Raw genomic sequence first — 15513 nt, forward strand, 5'->3', positions numbered from 1 at the left:
AAATCTGAACAGAGGTTAAGTGATGTGCTCAAAGTCTCATAGGGAGTTAATTTGAAGCCAGGAGTTTTCTCCGTTCTGAGCTCAGAAAACACTGCCTTCTCTGCATCCAAGCTGAATCACAGCCCAACAACAAAAATAATTTCCACCCCCCTTCAGCTCCCTTTGGCACATGTGGTGGGAATACTTGTCCTTCCCTGAGAATGTGAACCCTGTCCCTCTGGCTGTGTCGTCAGCTCCTTGGAGCAAGAGCCTGTTGTTCTGTTTGTTAAAGCACTGGGTGCATACCAGATGTTATACAAAGTGACTTATGAGAGTCCTCCACCATAGATTTAATAGGGTAATGCAAAAAGACTATGGAGCCACAGTGTGGAGTTTGTTATACACAGCCACTTGTATGCATGGTGCCTACAGACCTGGAAGATCAATCATCCTCTCTCAGTGCTTAGTCTAAGCATTTTAGAGGACCTGTGATCCTGAGCTGGACACATGGGGCTGGCACTTGGTCCCACTTGAATAGCACAAAGTCGTCTTGTTTGGCTCCTTGTTTCCAGATTTCTGATTACTGTTTCTCAGTGCATACTTGATTTCTGGTGATTTAGTTGTGCGCCATTCATGGGAAAGGAGCTGCCTATTTTCTATACATTTACTTTCTGTCCCTAGGCAAATGGGAAATCCAAAACCTTCTCCATCAATTCCTGGTGGAGTTTTTCATGCTAGTTGAATGATTCAAAATGGTGAAATAAAACTGTCTGTACAGATTCCTTACTGCCCACAGAACCTCCTATGTCCCTTGACCACAGCCCACTCTTGGTTCTGTCTCACTCTCTCTTGCTCGCCAGGCTGGGTTTTGACACGTACTCCTCCCCTCCCCCTCCCCCCCCCCCAGAACTTCAAAGAGGAATCTGCTCAGTTGCTTTTGTGCTTTTCCCAGGGCTGCTCACTCTTGTACCTTTGTTCCCTATACAGAAATGAGTAACATCCCCTCCCACCCCCCACAGTTGTCTCCACCGTGCTGTTGCTAGATGCTGCAATGCTGGTGTTGCTTGGATGGCTTTACAAGTCAGTCCTCCATGTGCTCCACTGGCGTTTTGACACTGCCTTCTGAAGCAGGTCAAAAGCTCACAAGTGGAGGTTCCCATCCTAATCTTTCTCTCTTAGCCGTTGATTAACTATTCCAAAGGGTTATTAGAAGGAGCTGTTCTTCCTCTTTTGGCTGCTTGTAGGCTGATGCTGTGGCTATGGTGAGGGACCAAGCCTGGGAAGGTTTTCCTGTAAGACTGGTCTTTTGACTGTAGTCCGAAATGTGCATTTGTCGTTTTTGATGTGTTCAAACAGAGCTTCTTAAAGTGGCCGTGCAGGTGAAAGGCTTTTCCTGGTGTGCAGGGCCCAGGAGACCCATGCTCAGCCACAGTCTGTTTCTCTTGCAGTTAACTCTGGTGGCTGCCCAAAAGGGAAGAGTGACTTTCCCGTCTGGCTGCTTCTCCTCCTAGTTCTAGTGTTATCAGGACCCTTCCTTAAGCAAAGCTCTTCAGGCTAAGCAGTCTTGCTTTAGCTCCTCTGGGGAGCACTCACTTTTGAGACCCTGTGTTGTTCCCTTTGCTTTCCCCTCCACTCAATCCCGCTCTGAGTGTGGACAGGGTCTTGCTGTATACTTCACCCTGCATTGGTGTGAAATCTCTTCCCCTACAGAGGTTTCTCAGCGTGTGCATCCCCAACTGGAATAGGATGCTTCTGCTTAATGATAATTACCCCCAAATCGTTTCTGTCCACAGCTCCATTTGAGGCTGAGATCTAACCACCTGCTTTGTTTTTCTTCTTCCTAGTGTCCTTCAGGTTTCTGAATGTTGGGTCCTGACTTCGCTTCACACCCCTGGCAGAGTCTGAAAAAACAGAGCGCACTGGACACAGCTTCTCTGCACGCCATGCCTGGGGCAGACAGAACTGCCCACCTGGGAGGAAGGGGGCAAATCTGCACCTGGTTGTAATAGGAAGAGTTTTGAAAAAAATCCTGTTGTGTGCTGCTTCTCTTCCTAAAAATCCTGACCTGCCATGGATCTTCTGCAGAAGCCCCGGGGCTGTGCACATTCGAAGAGGAGCTCTGGTGAAAATCCCCAAGCTTGGCCAAAGGCTGTTATGCCAGACAACAGCGTTATCCCACACAAAGGGTGGATGTGTTGGAGGCTGCCTTATCTCTGCCATAGCAGCAGTTCGCCCAATGTCTCGGGCTGTCAGAAGGGGCCTATTCTGTCCCCACCTTGCCCTCTGGGATGGAGTAGCTGGGCCTCTTCCTTCAGCCACCAGCCTTGCGCTTGTACTCCACAGACTTTTAGAAGAATTGGAAGGAGCCTCTTGGCAGAAGCCTATTAGGAATAGGGTAGGGTGCCAGATGGATCGGTTTCAAAGTACCCCACCATTCTGCACCCATCTGAAGGGTTGGGCGGGTGGCAGCCAGGGAGGCTTCCCTTTGCTCACCTAGGCAGAAGAGGAGGACATACAGTTTAATTTCACTGTGCCAACTGGGCCCGTTGAATGCGTAGCATGTTCTAGAGAAGTCCTGTGCTGTTCTAAGCACTTTCCTGTTACAGCAGGCTGCTGGAAAGTAGACACAGGTGCTGATTGCTGTTGCTGGGACTCCAAAACATCTTTGGGAGTTTGTTTCTGGGCTGTCTTGATACAGCAGAGAAAGGGGAAGCCTGGGTGTGGCCTTAACAGAGCCCTGGTTGCTTTTCAGAAGGGCATTTTCTATAGATGAAATATTTTTTTACTAATCTAAGGGCTTTCTATATTGAAAGCCAATGTAACCACATGTCTCCCTTGGCTTACTGGGTATCTCTCCCTCTAAGAAGGTGGTACCAATGGCAGATTTGCCTTTCAAAGCCGTGCTGAGAATAAATACACTTGACATTCAATTATGTGTCTGATTGGGGGAAGAACTGGCAGGCCCCCCAGTTCGGAACTGTGTGAGGAGGGAGTTGTACATTTCTTGTAATCTATATGTAAAACTAGCTACAAATTAGAAGCTTTTTCTAAACCTTTTAAAATATATATATTTTATATATATATTTAAATTGAGAAACAAGATTATTCACTTTTTTTTCTGCAGCTTTATCCTGTTGATACCACATGAACACTACAGTGAGGCTGGGAACAAGCTTGGGGTTATGGAGTGTGAATACAGTTTGGGAAGGGGTGGGGGAGACACTTCAGAGTGTTTGGGGAATAGCCACACTCTTCAAATCAAATGGGAGAGGTGTTTACAGAAATCAGACTGCTGCAGATCAGTCTCTGGCCATGTGATTGAACACTCCCACTAAGTATCCCCTAACCTTGTGCTCTTGGCTAATCATTAACAGGGGATAAGCTGGGTATGGTAAGCCCTAGAGTAGCTGGGCTGCGGCTGATGCTTCAGAGGCTTAGGTTCCCTAACCTCTTAATGAGGGAGGCTGATTTGAGCCAGGCCTGCTGACACTCTGTGCAACCTTCGTCCCCCACTATTTTGAGGCCAGGAGTTCAGTCTGCTTTAGTAGCTGACAACCTGGTTGTCCTGGTTTCTATAGCTTTTCCTTTTGTTACTGAAGTTTTTCTGCTACTACTTGCTAATTCTAGTCCTGTAGGCAATGCTGGAGGAGTCTGATTGGGGTTCTGACCTGTGGACAGTTTTTGTCCTGGCCAGGACCTGAAGGGGCTATGAGCGTCAGCTGGCAGTTGTCTTTCAGCTTTTGGGTGTTTGCGGTGGTAGGATTTGGGGGAGGGGATAATTCTTTGCAGTGTTCTATCTGATTTGTTAATGCAGAAAGTCTCCAGCATTCTTTCTGCAGATGGTAGATGAGACTTCTTGCGGAAGGTTTATGTGGTGAGGTGCTGAAAGTTTGCATTGCTTTGCTGCCTTCTCTGCATGTTGTTTCAGGGTTTCACTAGAACTACGGGAGACCTGAACAAGAATGGTATGTCTGGCCACCCAAAATGAGGCCTCTGGAGCAGTCTTGCCTTGAGCCTCATCTGCCACTAGATCCTTTTGGGGAACACTCATTGGAAACTACGTTAAGGCTTTCTCTTTACTGAAGACTTGAGTTCAGGTGTGCGTTTTCACAGTAACATGCCCTGGGTTCACACCCACATACATCTTGCTGTACTGCCTGGTAATGCAACCATCACACTCCGAACAATAGGCAGACCTGGAGTTAGCTTATCCCATGCATTGCTAAACTGGGGTAATGGCAGTGAAAACATTTAGCCATGGTCAATCAGCGCAACTGATAGATGATAGTCCTCCAATCCCTTCCCACAAGCCCCGGGCATCCTATCCTGTGCACTAATTGTGCACATTGCCTTCATAAAGAACAGTGGCTGATGGTCTGATTATTAGGGCAAGCTGGATCCTTTCCTTGGGCACCTGACCCACCATACCAGCATGGTTAATGCCACCAGTGAATTTCCCGGGCCTAGACCACTTACTCCTGCAATCGCCAGCGTGGGTAGACACCCTGTGAATGTGAGAATAGAACAATGCAGTGAGTTGTGGCACTATGAATCTCAGGATAGTGCCCACGTTAGCTGTATTGCTTCTCACAGCCACATAGAGCACCAGTGGGGGTGTGACACAGCGTGCTGACATTGACAGTGTGTTTGTGCGTTAGTTGGTTAGGCTAGCATGTGTTCAGTGACCCATGATGGCTTACGCTGTGGTTAGTCAGCAGCGAAGACAAAGCCTAAAGGCGCAGGACTGTACTGTTAGTTACCAGTACCTCAGACCTACAAACCCAGTGCAAGCCAGAGCCATTAGTGAGCATATCTGTGCGTTGTAAGCAGACTGCTTTAGAGCTTTCTTTCAAGTTGTCCAGTTCAAACAGCAGCATGTTAGTGCACTAACCCACTTGGGTGCCTATTACAGCCTGTGGGCCATGGGGTCTGTGCACTGATATTGCACTCCTGGGAGCTAGGCAATTAGGTGGCTTTTCTCACAAATGTGTCTTGCCTTGACCCATTGTAGCTCTAGGAGCGAGCTGCAGTCAGGCCTAGCGAGAGTCACTGGAATTGCTGCTTCACTGGCTTTAAGAGATGGAGTTTGTTGTAGCTGCTACCTCTCCCTGCTGGACCCTTGCTGTACCGTCTCTCACTGGGATACTGTCACAGAGCACTTACTGCACTTAGGGTGGACTGAGACCTGTCCCTTAGGGAGTTAAATGCCCACTGAGAAGCAGACTCCAAGCCTTGCTGCTGCTGCCGCCTCTTCCTGGTGTCTGGAACCCGAACTTCAGCCAGACTCTCCATTGCTCCACCTGGAGATGGCCACAGCAGGAAGTGACCAGTAATGCTACAGCACGTCCCTATACAGCTGCATCGGGCATAGGCACAAATGGTTTCTCTCTCGGTATCTTCCCTGGTAGCTAAGCATTTTGGCAGCCTCATCTGCAGGGGGCAGAACAGATGGTGGTGCTTGTGTCCTGCCGCTGTCTCTGGCCCGTTCAGGGTTTGCCTTCCATCTCCTCACTGCAGCAGCAAACGGCAGTGTTTGAGGTCACACTCGGTTGCTCATAGGTGTTAAGAAAGCCAGTATGGGAGACTTCCAGCGGAGCCAAAAGCAGCAGGGCTCAGCCTACGGTGAAGGTGGTACTCCATTTAAAGGCAGATCAGCCCTTCTCCTGTGCAAGGGCAGAGTGGTGGACCTAGTGAATGGGAATGGATGAGGGCAAGGGGAGGAAGAATCTGGCAGTTGAGCCTCTTATGCCCTTTTCCAAACTTCTGACTAGCTCTGTCCATAAATATTGTACTCCTGTAGCCTTGAGCATTGCCCCACGTGCTTGTGGGTAACCTGTAGTGAAGCGTCCAGCCCTCATTCTGATGTAGGGCCTGGTGGAGAATTCCATGTATAGAATCACTTTACATAGTGTGGGTGGGGGACAGCTGTGTTCTGAGGTGGCCCTGTCCTTCTGGGTGCGTGCCTGAGAGAGTTAGCTGGTAGGGGATGCAGGGCTGTAAGCACAAGGCCTGATATAGTACGGTGCTGTGTGGTGTCTCTTCATCCTTATAGGCTAGTTGAGCTCAGGCCACACTTAATTATTCCATTCCTGGATTCAACCACAATTGTTCATAGTGTCGAGCTGCTCAGTGCCACGAAGGATTCTGTGCACTATCGGCCTGTGGAGCCAGCAAGAGGCAAACCCATTGCCTTTGTGTACACCTGCGTTCAGCAGCCTCCTTGAGGCACTCTGTGGATCTGTGATACCTTCAAGTGGCCCTAGTCTTACTGTCGCTAACAACTCTGAATAGCCAAAGCTTATTGGAACCCTTCACTCTCCCCTTTGTCAGGTTGTCACTTCATGCTACACTGTCTTTAAATTAGCAAACAAACCATCCTGACGAGAAACTAAAACAGAGGGAGGGTTCTGGAGACCATGTATCTTATAAATGATGTGCATACTAGAAGCATGCAGCACTAATCAGCTTTTCCAAAGGAAATGCCTAGAAAGATTTTATTTAGGCCATGAATTCTTATTTTTAAATTTAGTTGCTTATTTATTGTCCTGCTCCAGGTGGTATTGCCCTCAGAAGTCCCTGTGCATTGCAGCGTGGACCTGGGGGGGCCTCAAAAGGCAGAGGCACTCATACCAGTCTGATGCAGTAGCTCTGAAAGGACTGTCTTGAGTCTTGTTGCTTTATTTCTGATAAAAATAAAGTGAGAGTTTGGATCCATCATTTATAGTTGTGGGACATGAGCATGAGTGGGATAGTTTGGGGTTCAGGTCTCTTCCCCCTACCCAAACTCCATCTGAGGTAGGAAAATGGATTGGTGTTGTGATTACATTGAAAAGCTTGATGATGATAAATTAAATCCTTGATCCACTGTGTAAGGCTGTGTCTATATGGATGGTACCATGTTGAGTACAGACACTGCGCATCCCGCTGGCATGGGTCTAAATAGCAGTGTGAATGGTGAGAGAGAGAGTTTAGGCATCTAGAGTACCCTGAATGCCCAGGGTGTATACCCTACATGTTTCTACACACTGAAGCAGTGCCTCCCATGTCTACATTGCTGTTTTTAGCAGTGTAGTGTCCGGCTACCTCCCCACTGCAGGGAAAGGTTCTTGCGGGGAAAGGCTCTGGGAGCTCCCTATTGCCAAACCCTTCATGTGCCATGTAGCTACATGGGTAGTGCCTGTACTCTGCATGCTGCTGTAGTCATAGACGTAGCCTAAAAGATGGATTTCGTGGAGAGGTCTATCCTTGTGATAATCCGTCAGTGCATGGAACCCACTGCCACCCCTCCTCTCCACCTGCAGTAAGACGTTCTGTGGGAAAAGGGATCCCTCTCAAAGCACCCAGGCTACTTCACTCCCTGTGCCAGGGCACATCCGAAGGGGAAGAGGTTCTGCATGGGACAGTCTGATTTAGTCATTGTGCTGACAGAAATGGGTGGTGTCAGTGACTGACTGATACACACCTTGGTGCTGAGGTGAAAGGAGGGAGCCCGGGTGTATAAAAGGCCAAGAGGGTGAAGCAGCTGCTTGCAGAGCTGTGTTCATGGTGGTCTTGCGAAGGCTATTGACAGCATGTTTCATGGCATGTAGCTTGGGGATGTTTGCAATCAGCTGAGTGCTGTATGGTGAAGCACCAGCAGTGCCTAGAGGGGGATTTAGATGCTTGGAGGGTGCATCAGTTTGGAAGGAGGCTTTTTCATTAGACTGCAAAGATAGGAAATGGTCCCATGATCTACTCTTTCCAGGACAGTATTGTAGTCATTCTCCACTCCCTCTGGACGATGGCCCCAGCCTCTTTGCTCTCATGGTGGGATGCCTGCACCAACATGCTAAGAGTGTCAGCCTGTTGCTCACAAGCAGGGTTTCTCTGTTGCTGGCACAGGCCCCCCGTTCCCACAGCGTAGGCAGCACCAGCTGGCATAGGTTCCCACACCTGCCCCAGCTGCACTCTCGTTCAGTCATTTCTCATGAAGTTTTTTACTTTTTAAATCTCTGCTTTTTGTTTGCTCTCCTGGTGATTTCCGAACTATTACAGGCTCTGTTTCCATCTGTGCTAGTGAGACTGTGTAGAATGTGCTAGACTAGGGGGAAAGTTTGACAAATAAAGATCTGTAATCCTTTGCTCTGTGTCTCGTGCAGTTTCTGGTGTCTGTTTTGCTGGTGAGACGCAGCTCATGTTCTGATTTCAGCTGGCTGCTGGGGCTGTGCACTCTGATCTGAATGTCCCTGCGCCAGCCTGAGGTGGAAGAGGCAGTGCATGGACGCTGCCCTGAGACTCCCAGGATGCTGTGTGAGGAGCTCCCCCGCACTGCTCCCACAGTATGGGTGTAAGGGCAAATGGTGCTGCTGGCTCCTAGACAGTCTTGAAGGGATGCAATAATTGAAGGGCTCATCTTGTGTAGAAACCATCCCAAAGGTAGGAGCCACTCACCACCAGTCCCTTCCTAATCAGAGTACAGGAAATAGCCCACCTTATTCTTGCTTCCCACCCTACCTGTATTCAGGACTCGGATCAGGCAGCTTCCACCAGTGTCAGCAATTCCTGGGGATTCTAACTCTAAGTGTACAAACTAAAGGGTTCCTAGTCTCTCTGCCTTCTGGTCACCCATTCCCACAGCAGCTGCTGAGGCTTGCTTAGGGTAGCCAAGCACTTCAGGAGCAAGCTCATCTCTGCAGCATATGCCACCAGCACAGTCATCAAAAAGAGGATGGCTATTCCATTGTTCGGGCTCCAGCCAGGGAGCACCTGCTGATGTCAGTTCCTGTGGGCTTGGAGCTATCCCACGACCATACCTATGAGACACAGCCATGTGCAAGATCTTGCATCTAGGAACAAAGGACGTAGGCCACACAGCATGGGAACTGCATCCTGGATAGCAGTGACTCAAAGGGATTTACAGGTCATGGTGGAAACCAAGGGACTATGAGCTCCCAGCACCATGCATGTTTGCTCTTAGCCACTGATGTTAAGATGTATATGCAGGTCAAAAAAAAGTTAGGAGTGATGAGATGTTACTACCACTGTATACAGCACTACTGTGGCTTTTACTGGGATACGGTGTCAAGTTATGGGGTCACAACTTAAAAATATTGACATATTGGAAGGTCAGGAAAGAGCAGTAAGAATCACAAAGTCTGGAAAACCTGTCTGACTGTGAGACTAAAGATGTTCAATAGACTGAGCTTCATCAGATAGAAGTTTAAGCAGTGAGCTGATGATAGTCCAGAAGTACCTATGTAGGGAGAAGACTTCTCATTTCAGAGGGTTCTTTAATTCAGCAGACAAAGGCAGAACAAGCTCTAGTGGAAGCCTGATCAGTTCATACTAGGAACAAGGTGCAATTTAGGTGTTGGAAAGTATCTATTGGAGCAATGTGCTGATGGACATGGTGGCTTCTCCATTGCTTGAAGTCTTCAAATGAAGATTTAGAAAGGCAAAGATCTGCTCCAGCTCAATGAGAAGTTCTGGGTTTGCTGGAGGAAGTGCTGGTGGAAAGTCTCTGGCCTGAGTTATGCAGGAAGTCGATCTGGATGGTCCCTTCTGGCCTTAAAATAGTACGCCGTCAGCTGGTACTGTGCATGGTACTAGTCACCCTATTGTGAAAAGGTTATTGCAGAATTAAGGGGTGTGGGGGAGGTCAGAGGAAAACTTAAATCCAAAGAGACTGGAAAGATTGGTTATCTTAGAAAGGAGAGAGTAAAAAGAAATGATAAAAGTATATGAAATAATAAATCTTTGAGAAGGTGGATGGACTTATTTGTCTGTCATGATACAGGAGGCAGGAGACATTAAATTAAATGGTGGGAAATTCAAAACCAATAAATGGAAATACTTTTTCATGTACCAATTAGTGGAACTTACTGCTACAGAATGTCACTGGACCAAAGAATTTAGACTGAGTATGACTGGACATTTATATGGATAACAAGAATACCAAGAGTTACAATAATTAATGCAAATAGAATTCTGAAAGGGGACCTTCTCTGTCCTGTAGCTGCCCACTGGTGGCAGGGGCTGGTTGCTCCATTCCAGCCAATGAGCATCATATGGGTGGATTTCTCCTACAATTTTGGCTCAAACCCAAGGATAACAGTGTCACTGACATTAATGGGGGTGGGTGTCTCCCAGTTGCAGCACACAGGCTGCTGGGTGGCCTTTAAATGAGCATTAGCTATTTCTGCTCTGAGGGGGGCATTCCCCCTGCATGACCAAACGCTTGCAGCGTCAGATGTGCTGTGCTAAAGGAAAAGCTCCATTTAAGACTTTAATTGGGAAGGCTAATCTACTGCCAGGTGGCTACATTAAACTGGGACAGAACACAGCAGGGCACATGGAGGGAATACAAGGCAGATGGTTGAAATGAGAATGGGTATTTTAGATGCTTTGTCACCCTAGCTTGCCCTGGCTTTATACCTCTGAGCTAGAGTCTTGTCTGTTTATAACAACACTCAGACTGACATTGTTCATGAGGCTCCCACCCTCCAGTCCAGAGCTGAGCAGCTCGGTGGGAGGCAGCTCTCACCTGGGCCTAGTCTTATTTTAGGCACATATGTACTGCCAGACTAGATCAAAGCCAAGGTCCATCTAGCCCAGTGAGCAGCACCAGATGATTCAGAGTAAGGTGTAAGAACCCCACTTAGCAGATGTGGGATAACACCCACCCTCAGGGGCTCATCCTAATCCCTAATTAGAGATTGTTTTAAATACTGCAGCATGAGGTTGAACAAATGTCCTGCCCTCCCCAGAGGTGAAAGTAAGCCAGTATGGCATACTGGTAAGAAAGCTGGTTCACAGCCAACTGTATGGGCAAGGCCACTGATGGGGAGGGCAAAAAGGGGCAGCTGCCTCACAGCCTGGCAATTTAAAAGTGCCCAGGGCTCCCAGCAATGGCTGGACCTCCATGCCACCGGAGCCCCAGGCAGCATGGGCTGGGCAGCACTGAAGGGCTGGCTAGGGGAGTCTGGCCCTAGCCCTGCCCTTCTAGGGGCCCAGAGTTGCCCCCCTCACCCTGGTCACCCTGCGTACCGATAAGTCCGTTAAGTTACTTTCACCCCTGGCCCTCCCTTGCTGCCTCCAGAGGAAAGTGGGGCTAGAAATTGTTGGGGTAGAGAGCATGCAATCTGTGAGAAGTGCCAGGAGGGGGCACTCCACCTGCCTTATTCTGCTTCCTGGCCACAGCATCTGGTGAGAGGCTAAGTGCAGGTCAGTGTAAATGGAGAAGGGGAGGAAATTTGACCTAGAGCAGGGTACTGCTTGAACGGTGTCCCCATTTCCATTACATCTTTAGTACTCCTGCTATTGCAAGAGCTGTACCCAAACCTGTCCTGTAATGGGGCCATGGACTAGCTGTGGACACTAACTATTCCAGTACTGTTTGTTGCTCTCCATGGACTAGTGCATACCGTTCCTCCCACCAGAAAACTTGGGAACACTCCACTGTTACAAAGCAGCTCTCACCTGCCTCTGCCAACACAGCTGTGTGCACAAGGCAGTGAGAAGGAATCATACTAGGCTGGCAACTGCTCTGTGCATTGCCCCCATGGCTCATGGGCCCTGATGGCCTGAATCCCAAATGAGGGAGTGATGGTACTTTTTGCTTTATGCTTAAGAAGAGACAGTGAGTGGCAGCTGAGCTCACAGCTGTGGGCCATGGGATCTGCTGTCTCACTTTTGTCAGCAATAGTGCAATAATCAGCATGGACCTGCTTACTTATGGAATTTAGGCATGGGGGTGCAACATGAGACTTTCACCATATCATTATTAATCAATTGGGGTATAAATATTGTACTTACATTTCAGTGTATAGCACAGAGCTGTATAAACAAATCATTGGCTCTCTGAAATCTTAGCTTGTACTGACTTCCCTAGTGCTTTTTATGTTGTAAAACTAGGCAAAGAGCTAGCTGAGTGGATGTCCCCCTGTCTTCCCCCCCCCCCCCGAAGACCTGTGTGTATCCCTAGGGATACTTGTACCACAGGTTGAGAACCACTGCTCTGGAGTGCCGCCCTGCCTCCTCCCTCTGCAGCAGAACCGAAGGTGTTTCTGAAAACAGACCCCGGAGAGAACATTCCTCTGCTACAGCTTGAGGGTTGAGGGGAGGAGCGTCTGGTTTAGTCAGTCAGGTGCCAAGCTCTTGGTCTCCCTCCCTGCCAGGGGCCCTGGGGGGAACCAGCCCAGGGGCACGTGCCACAGCTGTGCAGCCTGTGTAAGAGGACAGTTGTGGGGCTAGGATGCCACCTGCTGGTGAATGGGCAGCTGCACTCAAGCAGCTTTCTGATAACTTCCATCCTAAGGGGTCAGCTCCTTAGTGATTCCAAAAGTTCCCTGACTGACTTCTCATGAATGCCTCCCGCCCTGGGCAAATGCTTACACATGCAAAAAACACTAGCTGCTGAACAGGGATTAACAGACTAAAAGTCTACAGCTCTCAGCTGAGTAAGAGGGGATACCCATACTTGGGAAAGGCTAAGGCTAGCAGAGCTGTGAATGCCATGGCCAGGTCTTGGGGTCTGGTTCTGTGGTGCCTGACATGAGTGTAAAGCAAGCAGGAACTAGGCCCCACTAGAAGGGGAGGGTTCGTTACCTACTTTGCAATGAGGTTAGTGACTACACAAAACAGCAGGAGCCAGGAATTTGAAGTGACTATTGTAACTGCCACTGTCCTTTTAGTTAAGAGGAGCTACTGTTCTTCACTCCTGCTAGAGGAGGAGGCAGAAGTGGGACTCACATGCTTGCTGTTTAATCAGTGGTCAGCATGTAGCCTAGAAAGCTTCCTGGTGCAGCTCAGATTAAATCCACAGTTGCTGGTTCAAGGAAAGTACAAGCCCATTACCTTAAACTTTTCCCCCTTCAGATGAGAGAATCTGAATATGTTAGAGAGGTTGAGTCAGGTCCTTGGAAGTAGGGAAGGTTGCCCCAGCCTTTTGTAACGCCGTAGGGCAATAGAAACATGGTGGAACCTTGCCTTCCCTCTGACTAACAGGAGGGCCACTGTTAATGGGGCAAAAGTAGAGATATTGCTCATCATTCAATAAGGATAAGTGCAGGATCCTGCACTGAGGACGGAAGAACCCAATGCACAGCTACAGACTAGGGACTGAATGGCTAGGCAGCAGTTCTGTGGAAAAGGACCTAGGGGTGACAGTGGACGAGAAGCTGGATATGAGTCAGCAGTGTGCCCTTGTTGCCAAGAAGGCCAATGGCATTTTGGGATGTATAAGTAGGGGCATAGCGAGCAGATCGAGGGACGTGATCGTCCCCCTCTATTTGACACTGGTGAGGCCTCATCTGGAGTACTGTGTCCAGTTTTGGGCCCCACACTACAAGAAGGATGTGGATAAATTGGAAAGAGTCCAGCGAAGGGCAACAGAAGAGGGTAGAAGAGGACAGGACAAGGAGTAATGGTCTCAAGTTGCAGTGGGGGAGGTTTAGGTTGGATATTAGGAAAAACTTTTCCACTAGGAGGGTGGTGAAACACTGGAATGCGTTACCTAGGGAGGTGGTAGAATCTCCTTCCTTAGAGGTTTTTAAGGTCAGGCTTGACAAAGCCCTGGCTGGGATGATTTAGTTGGGGATTGGTCCTGCTTTGAACAGGGGGTTGGACTAGATGACCTCCTGAAGTCCCATCCAACCCTGATATTCTATGATCTCTTGCTGTGATGGTAATGAGTGACTATGCTAATATCTTCAAGCCTCTGAGCACCTCATGGTGAACAAAAAAGCAGGCTAAGCTGAGTGCTTGGGCATTTAAAATACTGCCAGAGCCACTTAGGGTATGTCTACACTGCCCCCGTTACAGTGCTGCTGCGGCCGTGCTATGACGTGGTCAGTGCAAAAAGAACAGGAGTACTTTTGGCACCTGAGAGACTAACCCATTTATTTGAGCATAAGCTTTTGTGAGCTACAGCTCACTTCATCGGATATTTTCCACGGAAGGCATCCGATGAAGTGAGCTGTAGCTCACAAAAGCTTATGCTCAAATAAATGGGTTAGTCTCTCAGGTGCCACAAGTCCTCCTGTTCTTTTTGTGAATGCAGACTAACACAGCTGCTACTCTGAAACATGGGCAGTGTAGACACACTTTGTCACCGGGGGAGAGCTCTCCCGGTGATTAAAAAAACCCACCCTGCACAGGCTGTGGTAGCTTTATTACCGGGAACGCGGCTCCTGGCGATGAAGCATGGTCTACACTGATGCTTTCCTGCACTAAAACTTGTCACTTAGAGGGCTGTTTTTTCACACCCCTGAATGACTAAAGTTTTAGCACCAAAAGTGGCAGCGTGGACACAGCTTTAGTAACCAACTGAGTCCCACAGAAGTTTGGTTTGTTAATTGCAGCCTCAGAGCTAGAAGTAGAGCTGTGTATTCTTTCCTCCTCCACTACTAATGAGAAAAAAAATTCATGTCAAATTAAAATGGCAATTTTTCAGAGATTTACAGCAAATAAATGTCAATATTTAGAGGTGGATCAACATGAAACATTTTGTTTCAACCTGAAACTTTCATGTTGATTTCATGTATTATCCGCAAAGGACTAGATTCACAAAATCATGATGTGGGGAGGAGAAGAGGCCCTTTCTTAGAACCATGGTTTTTTATGCTCCTAGGCTACAGAAGACCCAGGGTCACTTTTACCTTCTGGCTGATGTACACAAGGCATTTGAACTTGGGGCTCCTGCATCGTGGGAGTGCCTTAGTGCCCCTGGGGTATTTCTCAGTCTAGCCTGATTAAACAGTTTAATGCTACTGTGAGCTTGTGTCTCCCAGATCCTAGGCAAGTCTATCCTCCAGGCTACATCACTCACTCCTCCGGCCTAATGACTGTTACAAGTTGTCAGCATGGACCCCTACCTCAGAGTTAAAGGTGATGAGAGAGCTCCAGCATCGTTTTTCTGACAAATGCCCTGCATTGAAAAGTTTCAGGGCAAATAAAAAAGTTGACATTACTGAAACCGCAACATGAGATTGGCTATGCTGGGTTAGACCAATGGTCCATCGAGGGTTCTGTCTGACAGGAGCCAGTACCAGGCCTTCACGGGGAGCACAGACGAGGGCAATAGGAATGAGCCACCTGTCTTCTCCTCCCAGCTCCTGGCAATCAGAGGTTTAGGGTCACATCTCTGACTGTATTAATCAATAGCCATTGGTGGATTTATCTTCCACGAATTTATCTTTTTTTTCTTTAGCCCAGTTAATACTTTTGGCCATCACAACATCCCCTGGCTATGGGTTCCACAGGTTATGTGTGCATGGTGTCTAAATGTACTGCCTCATGTTTGCCTTAAGGCTGCTGCCTATTAAATTGGGTGACCCCTGGTTTTTGTATTGTGGGAGATGGTATATAAAACTTCTCTGTTCATTTTTTACACATCTGTATTATATACCCCTTAATCTCTTTTCTAAACTGAACTGACCTAGTCATTGTAGTCTCTCCTCACATGGAAGCCTTTCCATACCCATGATCATCTTTGTTGCCCTTCTCTGTACCTTTTCAGAGATGGGGCGACCAGAACTGGACAGAGTATTCAAGGTG

At 48.2% G+C, this 15513-nt stretch overlaps 1 protein-coding gene across 2 annotated transcripts in view; it reads left to right on the top strand.

Annotated features, from left to right (window-relative positions):
• The window catches only part of FOXO4 (forkhead box O4), a 63132-nt gene that overhangs the window by 23868 nt on the left and 23751 nt on the right, over positions 1–15513 (top strand). The window contains exon 3 of one of the 2 annotated variants that reach the window (XM_077825745.1): positions 1824–8099. The exons of the other annotated variant lie outside the window; for it this stretch is intronic. The gene's annotated coding sequence lies outside the window, so the exon portion shown is untranslated. Of the gene's footprint in view, positions 1–1823; positions 8100–15513 lie in introns of those variants that run through there. 2 annotated transcript variants of the gene reach the window in all.

The sequence above is a fragment of the Eretmochelys imbricata genome, chromosome 9 (genome assembly GCF_965152235.1).
Source record: "Eretmochelys imbricata isolate rEreImb1 chromosome 9, rEreImb1.hap1, whole genome shotgun sequence".
NCBI lineage: Eukaryota > Metazoa > Chordata > Testudines > Cheloniidae > Eretmochelys > Eretmochelys imbricata.